Here is a 9,105-nt window from a genome sequence, read left to right as displayed (position 1 = left end):
TTTGGCCCTGAGATCATAGATGATGCAGAGCAGATGGTTCAGGCTGTGCGAGAAAATCTGAGGATTGCACAGAGCAGACAGAAGAGCTATGCAGATGGCAAACGGAGAGACCTGACTTTCAGTGTCGGTGATTATGTGTATCTGAAGGTGTCTCCGATGAGAGGAATCCGGAGATTTAATGTCAAGGGGAAGTTAGCACCTCGGTATGTGGGGCCATTCAAGGTGCTAGAGCGGAAAGGCGAAGTTGCTTATCGCCTGGAGTTACCTCTCAGCCTTTCAGGAGTTCATGATGTCTTCCATATATCTCAGCTGAAGAGGTGTTTGCGAGTACCCGAGGAGCAGGCACCACTGGATGGAGTAGATGTGCAGGAAGATCTGACTTATGTTGAGCATCCGGTGAAGATTCTGGAGACATCAGAGAGGGTTACTCGGAACAAGCGCATCAAGATGTGCAGAGTCCAGTGGAGTCACCACAGTGAGGCTGAGGCTACTTGGGAGCGAGAAGATGAGCTAAAGAAGACATATCCAGATCTCTTTGCTAGCCAGCCCAGCTAAATCTCGGGGACGAGATTTCTTTAAGGGGGTAGGGTCTGTAACACCTTAATTTAAATTCCAGCATTTAATAATAAATTTAATTGGTTTATTTAATTTTCTAGGATTTATTTTGCTTAGTCTGGCATTTAATCTAATTTTTGGTTTCACAAGTAATTAAAATTTGTCTAAGTTTAAAAATTTGTTGTTGCATTCATGCTGGTGCATGGTTTTAATTATTTGAGTGTGGTTTGAATTCAAATTGTATTTGAATTCAAACTTTGTTTGAATTAGAAATAGAAGAAAAGAAGTTTTAGAAAGGAAAACCAGCCAAAACCCAAAACCCGGCCCAATGGACGGCCCGGCCAGCCTTCCCCTTCCCCTCCGCGCGCTTGGCCCAGCAGAGCCACTTCCCCGGCCCAAAACCCCGCTCGCAAGCAGCCCAACCCGCACTCACCCTCCCCCCGCGCAGCAGCCCAGCGCCCCGCTTCTCCCACGCGCCCGTGGCCCACTCCGCGCTCGGCCCACGCGCCACAGACCGCACGCGCCCCCGCCTCAAAGCCGCTGACGCCGTGGCCCCACCCGCTAGGTCCATCTCCCCCGCAGCGCAACTGCCGCCCGAACCTCTCGCCGGGGATCACACCGCGCCCCCACGGCACGCCTCCCCAAGATCCCCGCCCAGCCTTTAAATTGGCCCCGCAGCCTCTGCGCCCACCACCTCGCCACTACAGCCCCCGCCAACCCTAGCAGCCGCACTGAGTCGCGCCGCCGCACCCCGGAGTCAGAGCAGAAGCTCCGCCGCCGCGATTCCCGGCGCTCCCCGACGCCCCACCACGGCAAGCCGCCGGGAGAGCTTTGCACGGAGGCCACGAACTTCCCCGAGCCCGCTGCCTCTGCTCCGACCTCTGCAGCGACCCGTCGCAACCTCGCCGCCGCCGGTCTTCGCCGTCGAGCCCTCTGCGCCGGCTTTCTCTTCGATCCGGAGCTCGGTGAGGACCCCCTACGTCCACTCTTCCTTTTTGTCGCGCTAGCTTAGCCCGTGGGCCAACTTCGCGGCTCAACCACCGTCGCCGGCGATGCTCTGCCACGCCGAGCCGCCCCCACCGCCGCTTACTATACTACGGCCGTCCCTGTGGCGCCCTGCTTCAGCTTCAGAGAGCTTTTATCGTATTTGTACTTCGCTTCCGCTGTATCAGACATTTTTGTCATTAATGTAATAAATAACATTCGTATTTCGATTTATTATATCTTATTCGTGATATGTGCTGTGATATACTGTTCATTCTGTTGTATATACGTGTGACTTGATCCTGGCACGTATATGATTGCTCAGTTTATGTTCTTTTATAAACCGGGTGTTACATTCTTCCTCCTTTCGCTCTTGGCTGCGGGCTCAGGATGCAGGGGAGGCGAAGAAGGCAAAGCGAGATGAAGGCAAATGGCCAGGTGAGCCCAAACAACCCCTTTCTCTTTGTTTTTATTCACCACGATGGGCGGGTCAGCCGCCATAGCCCGAATCTACCGCATTGAATGCGGTAGATTTCGTTGTCGCTGAAAGCAGGGCCCCGCGGCCGCAGAGTCTCCCACGCGCGCACGCAACAATAACTGCGGCACGGTAACCGGCGGGCGTGGTGCGACTGTTGCACTGTCCCATCCGTTAGCCGCCGCCCACGCCGCTTCGTTCTCGAATCAGGCCACATCGCCCCCAACCAGCGGAAGACCCGAGCGCGTGACCCGCGACTCCGCGCCGTTCTCGAATCGTGACGGAATATTCCTCCCGGGGGCTCTCTACCCTCGAAGGAATCACATTCCGAGGCCTTACTGATTAGGGGTTCGAAGCCTGGCCCGTCGAGGGTTCGACAGGCACCCCAGATCGCCAGAGTCAGGGACTGTATGGATGTGCCGTACAAGCTACCCTCGAACACGGATTTCGAGACATCCTACGCAGTGTTCAAGGCCAGTCGAGGGTGCCTAGCAGGGGAATCCCATCGAGGGAGAGCATCGTGCCCTCGGACCCTATCGAATGGGTCCGAGTCCCGCCTAGCGAACATTCGCGAGCGCTTTATGTGATGTGTCCATGGACCACAAGCCGACCCTTATCGAACGGGGCACGGACGTCCGCTTGAACTATCCGCCAACATCTCACTGAAGCAGCCATAGCTCGTGGCCCGGGCATGGGTAGCATGGTGCGCTTCACCCCTCCTCCCTGCGGAAGGGCGACGAGGGTCGTAATCAAAGTCGAGGGTTCCCCTGAACGCCATCACGTAGGCCGGGGCTCGGGGGCTCCTCGCACACCGCGGCTCAGGCCGCACCCTCGAATAAGTCGACGATCGTCGATTGCGAAGTTCCGTGTGTCTAACCAAATCCCCCACTATTAACGCGCGCCCGCCTGATGGTTAAGCTGAATGCCGGGTCGCTGTACCAGCACTGAGAATGCCGAGGGCGGCTGAAAGAGTGCCGATGCTGGCTGAAAAAGATGCTGGACGGCCACCCCAGTGAGGCAACCCAGCGGGACAACGTATATGGACCTTGGACGAGCACAAACTCTCCTCCAAGGCCTCGGGGGCTACACCCGCGGGTGCGCTGACGCGCCCCCACGGAGGAAACTTCACACATATTCGAGGACTGTAACCCTCTGTACATCCCAATACCCTCGGTCATCCTCCCCGTAAAGGAGAAAGGGACTTTATTGCTCGATGCAAACAAAGATTACAAAGGGTTACCGGCGTGAAGCCTTCGAAAGATACAAACACATTGCCACCTGCATGGCAATTTTCCCTGTCTTGGGGAGGAGCGAGCGACGAAGAAAAGCACTGAGCCCCTGGCTGACGCGACGGCCAGGCTGCTAAGGATGCCAGGAACAGCCCCCAGGCCGCACAGGTTCAACGGGATGCTCTCCTCGCAAGCTTTTTTCTAGCATCTCCACCACCGAAGACTATGCGGGGGATCGAGTTGGCGGACAGCACCCTCCGCACCGTCTCCCCGAGAGCAACCATGTCGCCGGGGGGGGGGGGGGACGATGCGAAGAACAGCCACCAGACCTGGCACCATCGCCATGGTCAGGCGCCTCCATCCCCCTTCAGGCTAGGGTACATCGCAAGAGCAGGACCCCACGGGCCCAATGCTCTTCTGTTGATCCCACTGAAGCTGAGGGATGGTGCGCACGCCCTCTCCAGCTTTCTATCGTTGCTCGCAAGCATTCTTCTAGCACCAAAGCCTAAAAAAGCTAGGCCACCCCATCTGGGGGACGGTCACAAAAGGCAAAGGAAAACATTACAAGACTTAGGCGATGCTGGAAGAAAGAGCAGGGAAGTTGGAGAGGAAAGGGAACCCCACGACCCCTATTTATAGCTGCAACAGGCGCCAAGCTTCAAGCCTGTCGAAGGACAAGGGCTTGGACCGCCCGTGATAGTGCGGCACTCCATGAGCAAAGGATGCCCTCGGTTACCGCGCCGAGACGCGACTGAACGAAATAATGCGAAGCTGAGCCCCTGGACGCTAAGCGGCACAGCATCGGCTCAGGCCGACCGCCCTCAAACGGCGCGCCGCAAGGCAACCAGGGAAAGCGGGGCCAAGGCCCTGAGCGCGGGACAGCGCGACGAAAGCGCCAGCTGCTGAGCAGCAGGCGCCATCGTCGCCCTGGCCCCCTCAGCGCGCGGACATGTCTCGTCCCCAGAACAAACCAAAAAAGGCACGCGCCTCGAAGAACTCTCCTCGCAGGCGCACTTCCCCGACCAACGAATTGTCACATCCGCAGGGCCGAACCCAGGTGCGCCTGGCGGGTGTACAGCACCGACCGGTCACTTCAAGGGGGAAAATCGCCGAAACACCCTTTGGCCGAATCCCTTGACTCGACCAAAGCCTCGGGGGCTACTGTCGGGTACCACAATTAGGGACACCCTAATCGGGGTACTATGATCACCCTAAAAGACGTAAACACATGTTAAGGCAACTGGGCCCACGAAGACCCCCGGCCTCCTTCCAATATGGAAGAAAGGAAAGGACTCAAAGAAGCCCAGCGTGCGGCCCATTCGCACCCCTCTCGAACCCACGGGACGATTTCCGCCTCGCTCGAGGGTTCCCATCAAGACCCTCGACCGTGCCCCGCATCTCCGCCTCGCTCGAGGGTAGCGAACCTACCCTCGAGCGGGCAAATCATCTCTGCCTCGCTTGAGGCCACCCCTCGGCGTAAGGGAAAAACGGCCCTGCCACTCACCCGCCCTTCGTACGGAAGCATTAAAAGCCAACCGCTCCTCCACAACGCCCAGGACAGACGGCATCAAGCTGCCATTCCCCACAGTGGCTATGACCGGAGTCCCGTCCGCCAACTCCAGTCACTGCTCCGCCATCCCGAGTGCTGTGGCAACACTGTGAGACCTGTGACGCGGGACGAGACGTGCCCGGCACTGCTCCCATACTATTCTGCCAACTCCGGCCGTCCGGACTCCACCTCATCACACGCATGGCCCCGGACCCACCTCCTGCTTGGGAAGGGGCCCGGCGACGCCACGTGCCCCTCCAGGAGGGACGCTCAGCACACGCAGCCGAAGTCCCGGACCTCCCCCCTGAGGGGTCCGAGACCTCCACGTGTCTCCCGGACCTCCTAGTGTGCACGCCAGCACTCCGTCTAGGGGGGTCTGGGACCGCCGCGTGCCCCACCACCGCTGGTGCACGCAAGACTCTGACCTCCAGGGCCCACGAAACGCCATCACGCCACGTCTGGAGGACCGTACACTGTGGGGCTGGCAGGACACCGGCGTGATCTCCGCAAGACCACGGACGACATCCAGGACGACTGCCACGCCCGACGCCATGCCCCACAGTGTACTTCCTACAGTGTTTGACCACTGCACCCCCGCGATTCGGGGGAAGACGACGACTTCCGCGTTCCCCTACTCATGTACACCGCCCCTCCTTATAACTATAAAAGGAGGAGGCGGGCTTCCTTTAACAGGGATGGTCACCTACACTCGCGATCATCGTCACACTCTCAGCACCACTGAGCACTCACCTCAACCGACTCCTCTTCTAGCAGAGACTTGGGAGCCTCCCTCCCTCTCTCGCCTCGCTTGTACCCCCTACTACAAGCACTCCGGGTGCAAGATAATACAGTGCCCTCGCACACCCCTTTGCTGGACTACGGCCCCGTGTCCGGAACCAGGATAAACCCATGCGTTACTATGTTGCCTCTTGCATCAACATTTGGGACGACGAAACATGCAGCATTTATTAGTTGGGATCCGGACCCCCGGGTCAGGACACCGACATGTTCTACAAGAGAGATCACCAAGATATGGATCATTTATTAATGTGGAATGGATAGATGGTGGTGCTAATTCCCAGTGTAGTAATGTAGCAAATGGACGGGTCGTGTGCGTGTTTATGATCGAGAAAGCATGAAAAGCATCTCACTAGGTTCACACAATTTGACAAAACTCAACAGAACATCAAGCAGCATATGTGTAAGGTTTTTCATGGAACGTGACATATGGCTCTGGTAGGACTTTGCATATCACTGGAGAACTTGCCTTTTTAGATTTTTGAAAACAACTCTAGATTTCAAGCATCACTAGAACAAACTTGCACAATCTTATTTACCATATCTATACTCACAACAACATAGACTTGGATCAAGCATATGCAACCCACGGAACTTTCAGGTTCATTAGTAAGGTATTTACATAACCAACAGATTTAAACTCAAGAGCACTCTTATTTCCAAACTAGGCACAACAAACATGGTAGAGCAAAGCAAAACTCAACCTTTCAACTTTCATAAGGGGTTAAAACATTCTTACTGCGCATGATGGAAAAGGAAAATAAAGTAGTAAATATTTATTTTGTTTTTGAAAGTTTTTATTAAATTTTATTCGAAAGCAAGTAAAGGATACAGTTGACTTAGGGGAGGGAACCTCCCTCAAGCTAGCTCTTGGTTTAGGGTCCGAAAAGTAGGACCTTTCTCCATACCTGATCAGCTTGAGGTCATTTCGTCCGTACCTGGAGAAGTAGTAGCGGTCGATGACGTCTTGTTCTTCTTGTGCCATTTCTTCTTGTTCTTCTTTGATGGCGTAGACGGCGCAGGAATAGGATCCTCGGATGTAGTAACCATTGATTTATCCTTCTTCTTAGACCTTTTTGAGCTCATTGGATCTTCTTTCATAAGTGTCTTCATAAAAGGTATAAGACTATCTTTTTGAGAGGGTGTGACTTTGACTTCTTTGATTTTCTGAGGATTTGGCCCAAATTTGACTCAGATCATCAAGCATTGCTCTTCTTGGGTCGGAAGTCAAATTTCTCCTCTTTACCATTGATATGGAGTCGGATTTCTCTGGCCCCAACATCAATATGTGCATCTACTGTGTTGAGGAATGGCCGCCCCAGAATGAGAGTAGTCTCCTTCTGATTATCCATATCAAGTACCACAAAGTCGACTGGGACAAAACAGTCTCGTACTCTCACTGGGACATCCCCAGCAATTCCTTCTGTGTGCCGTACTGAGGAGTCAGCCAATTACAACTGCATGGGTGTTGGTGTCAACTCTGTATAGTTGAGTTGGTCGAAAACTGCCTTCGGCATCACACTAACACTGGCCCCCAAATCACATAAGGCTTTGTCGAAGTTCTGTGCCCCTATCGAACATATGATAGTTGGGAATCCTGGATCCTTCTTCTTCTCGGGCAATTGTTGAAGTATAGCTGCACTGCATGTCTCAGTGAGCTTGATTACTTTAGTAGTTGGCAGCGGTCGCTTGTTGTTGATTATGTCCTTGAGGTAGCGAGCATGTTTTGGGACCTTCATTGCATCCATCAGAGGAATTTTGATGTTTACTTGTTGTATTATTTCAACAAAGCAGCTAAACTGCTCGTCTGTATTTGTCTTCTTTGTCCTCATAGGGAACGACAATACTTGAGTGCCATAAAATTCATGCGGAGCCGTTTTCCCTTCATGAACCTTCTCGGGTTCCTCCTCCCGAGGTAGTTCTTCTGCCACCGGGCTTGCCTTCTTCCTGTTGACATGGTTAGGATAAGGCGGATCCTGAGTAGTTTTTCCTCCTCGTGTGGTTATCGCCTTAACGTTCTCCATAGCAGGGGGCATGTCAGCAGCCACTTGAGCTAGTTGAGTCTCAATCATCTTGTTGAAACTCAGATGGTTCTTGATGGCAGTGGAGAATCCGTCCATCTTGGCATGGATGGTCTCCATAGATTTGTCTGTAGCAGCCAACTTCTTCTGAAGGGACTCATTAATCTTCGCTTGGCCGTAGACAAGATCTCTCAAGGTAGGTTGGTTTGGATTGAAAGAATTTGAATTGCCATTACCTCCTTGATAGTATGGGCGTGGTTGATTCCACCCCTGACCACCTTGTGGGCGAAACCCATTGTCGCCATTGAGAAATAAAGCTTCTTCTTGGGTTTCTGGGCAATTGTCGCCCGAATGTCCAACATTCCCGCAGACCTCGCATGTCATGCGAGTTTCCAAGGCTTGAAGTGTTTGCTTTTGAGCCTTATATTAGGAATAATCCTCAAATTTCTTGAGGAGGAGATCAATCTTCATAGCGAGCATGTCGGCCTCCTTGACGGAGTGCATGCCTCGCTGGTGCGGTTGGAGGCGATCATCTTCTCGATTAATGGTGTAGCTCTTTCAATGGTTAGCGAGAAGAAAGCTCCACCCGCAGTGGCATCCATATGATCACGGGATGATTGAGTCAACCCGTTGTAGAAATTATGTAGAATAAGCCAATTGTCCATTCCATGGTGCGGACACGCTAGAATGTACTCCTGAAGTCTCTCCCAAGCTTCAGGAATTGACTCATTTGATGCCTGCTGAAAATTCGAAATCCGACCACGAAGAGCATTGGTTTTTCCCGTCGGGAAGAACTTCGAGAGGAATGCCTTGGCATATTTGTCCCAAGTATCCACAACAGCCTTATTAGCATAAAACCACTGCTTCGCTCTCCCCAAGAGAGAGAACGGAAACAGACGGAGCCGGATGGCATCTTGCGATACACCCTTGATAACTAAAGTACTGCAGAGCTCCAGGAACTGCTGGAGATGAGCGCTGGCATCCTCATTGGCCTTGCCACAGAAAGGGCTGGCCTGCACCATCGTAACGAGACCCGTCTTGATCTCGAAATTTTCTCCTCTGGTGTTAACCTCGGGCCCGGTAGGGACCTGGTTAGCAGACGGAGCAGAGTAATCATGGAGTGTCTTCTGGGCCATAGCTTGAGAAGCTGACGATGATGCGATGACTGGTTCGGCTGCCGAGAGTGGTCTCCGAGGTGATACAAGACTAGCTCGCGTCCTCCTCAAAAGTGACTCTGGATCGGAATGAAAGTTTTACGGCAAGTCAAAACCGGTCATACACTACCCTATTTTCACATCAACAAAGACAAGAAAACAAAACCAAGTTTGCCTGTTTAGCAAGTGAATACCAATTTCAATTTTGTTCATAACTTTGTCTATATACTTCAATCTGTGCCTTTCCCAGCAACGGCGCTAAAAATGCTTGTTGGCGCCTACCCACGTCACCACCGGGAAAGCAGCGATGACGCTCGCAGACGCCAATTTTGGGTGGTAG

At 53.4% G+C, this 9,105-nt stretch overlaps 1 non-coding gene across 1 annotated transcript; it reads left to right on the top strand.

The window, feature by feature from the left end:
• Positions 1 to 8,274: 8,274 nt before the first annotated feature.
• Positions 8,275 to 8,381, top strand: LOC120696424. Its single transcript, XR_005684194.1, has one exon. It is a non-coding gene; the product is annotated as a small nucleolar RNA R71 (small nucleolar RNA).
• Positions 8,382 to 9,105: the final 724 nt, after the last annotated feature.

Source organism: Panicum virgatum, chromosome 2K (genome assembly GCF_016808335.1).
Source record: "Panicum virgatum strain AP13 chromosome 2K, P.virgatum_v5, whole genome shotgun sequence".
Taxonomy (NCBI): Eukaryota; Viridiplantae; Streptophyta; class Magnoliopsida; order Poales; family Poaceae; genus Panicum; species Panicum virgatum.
This window is presented reverse-complemented; position numbering and strand designations above follow the sequence as displayed.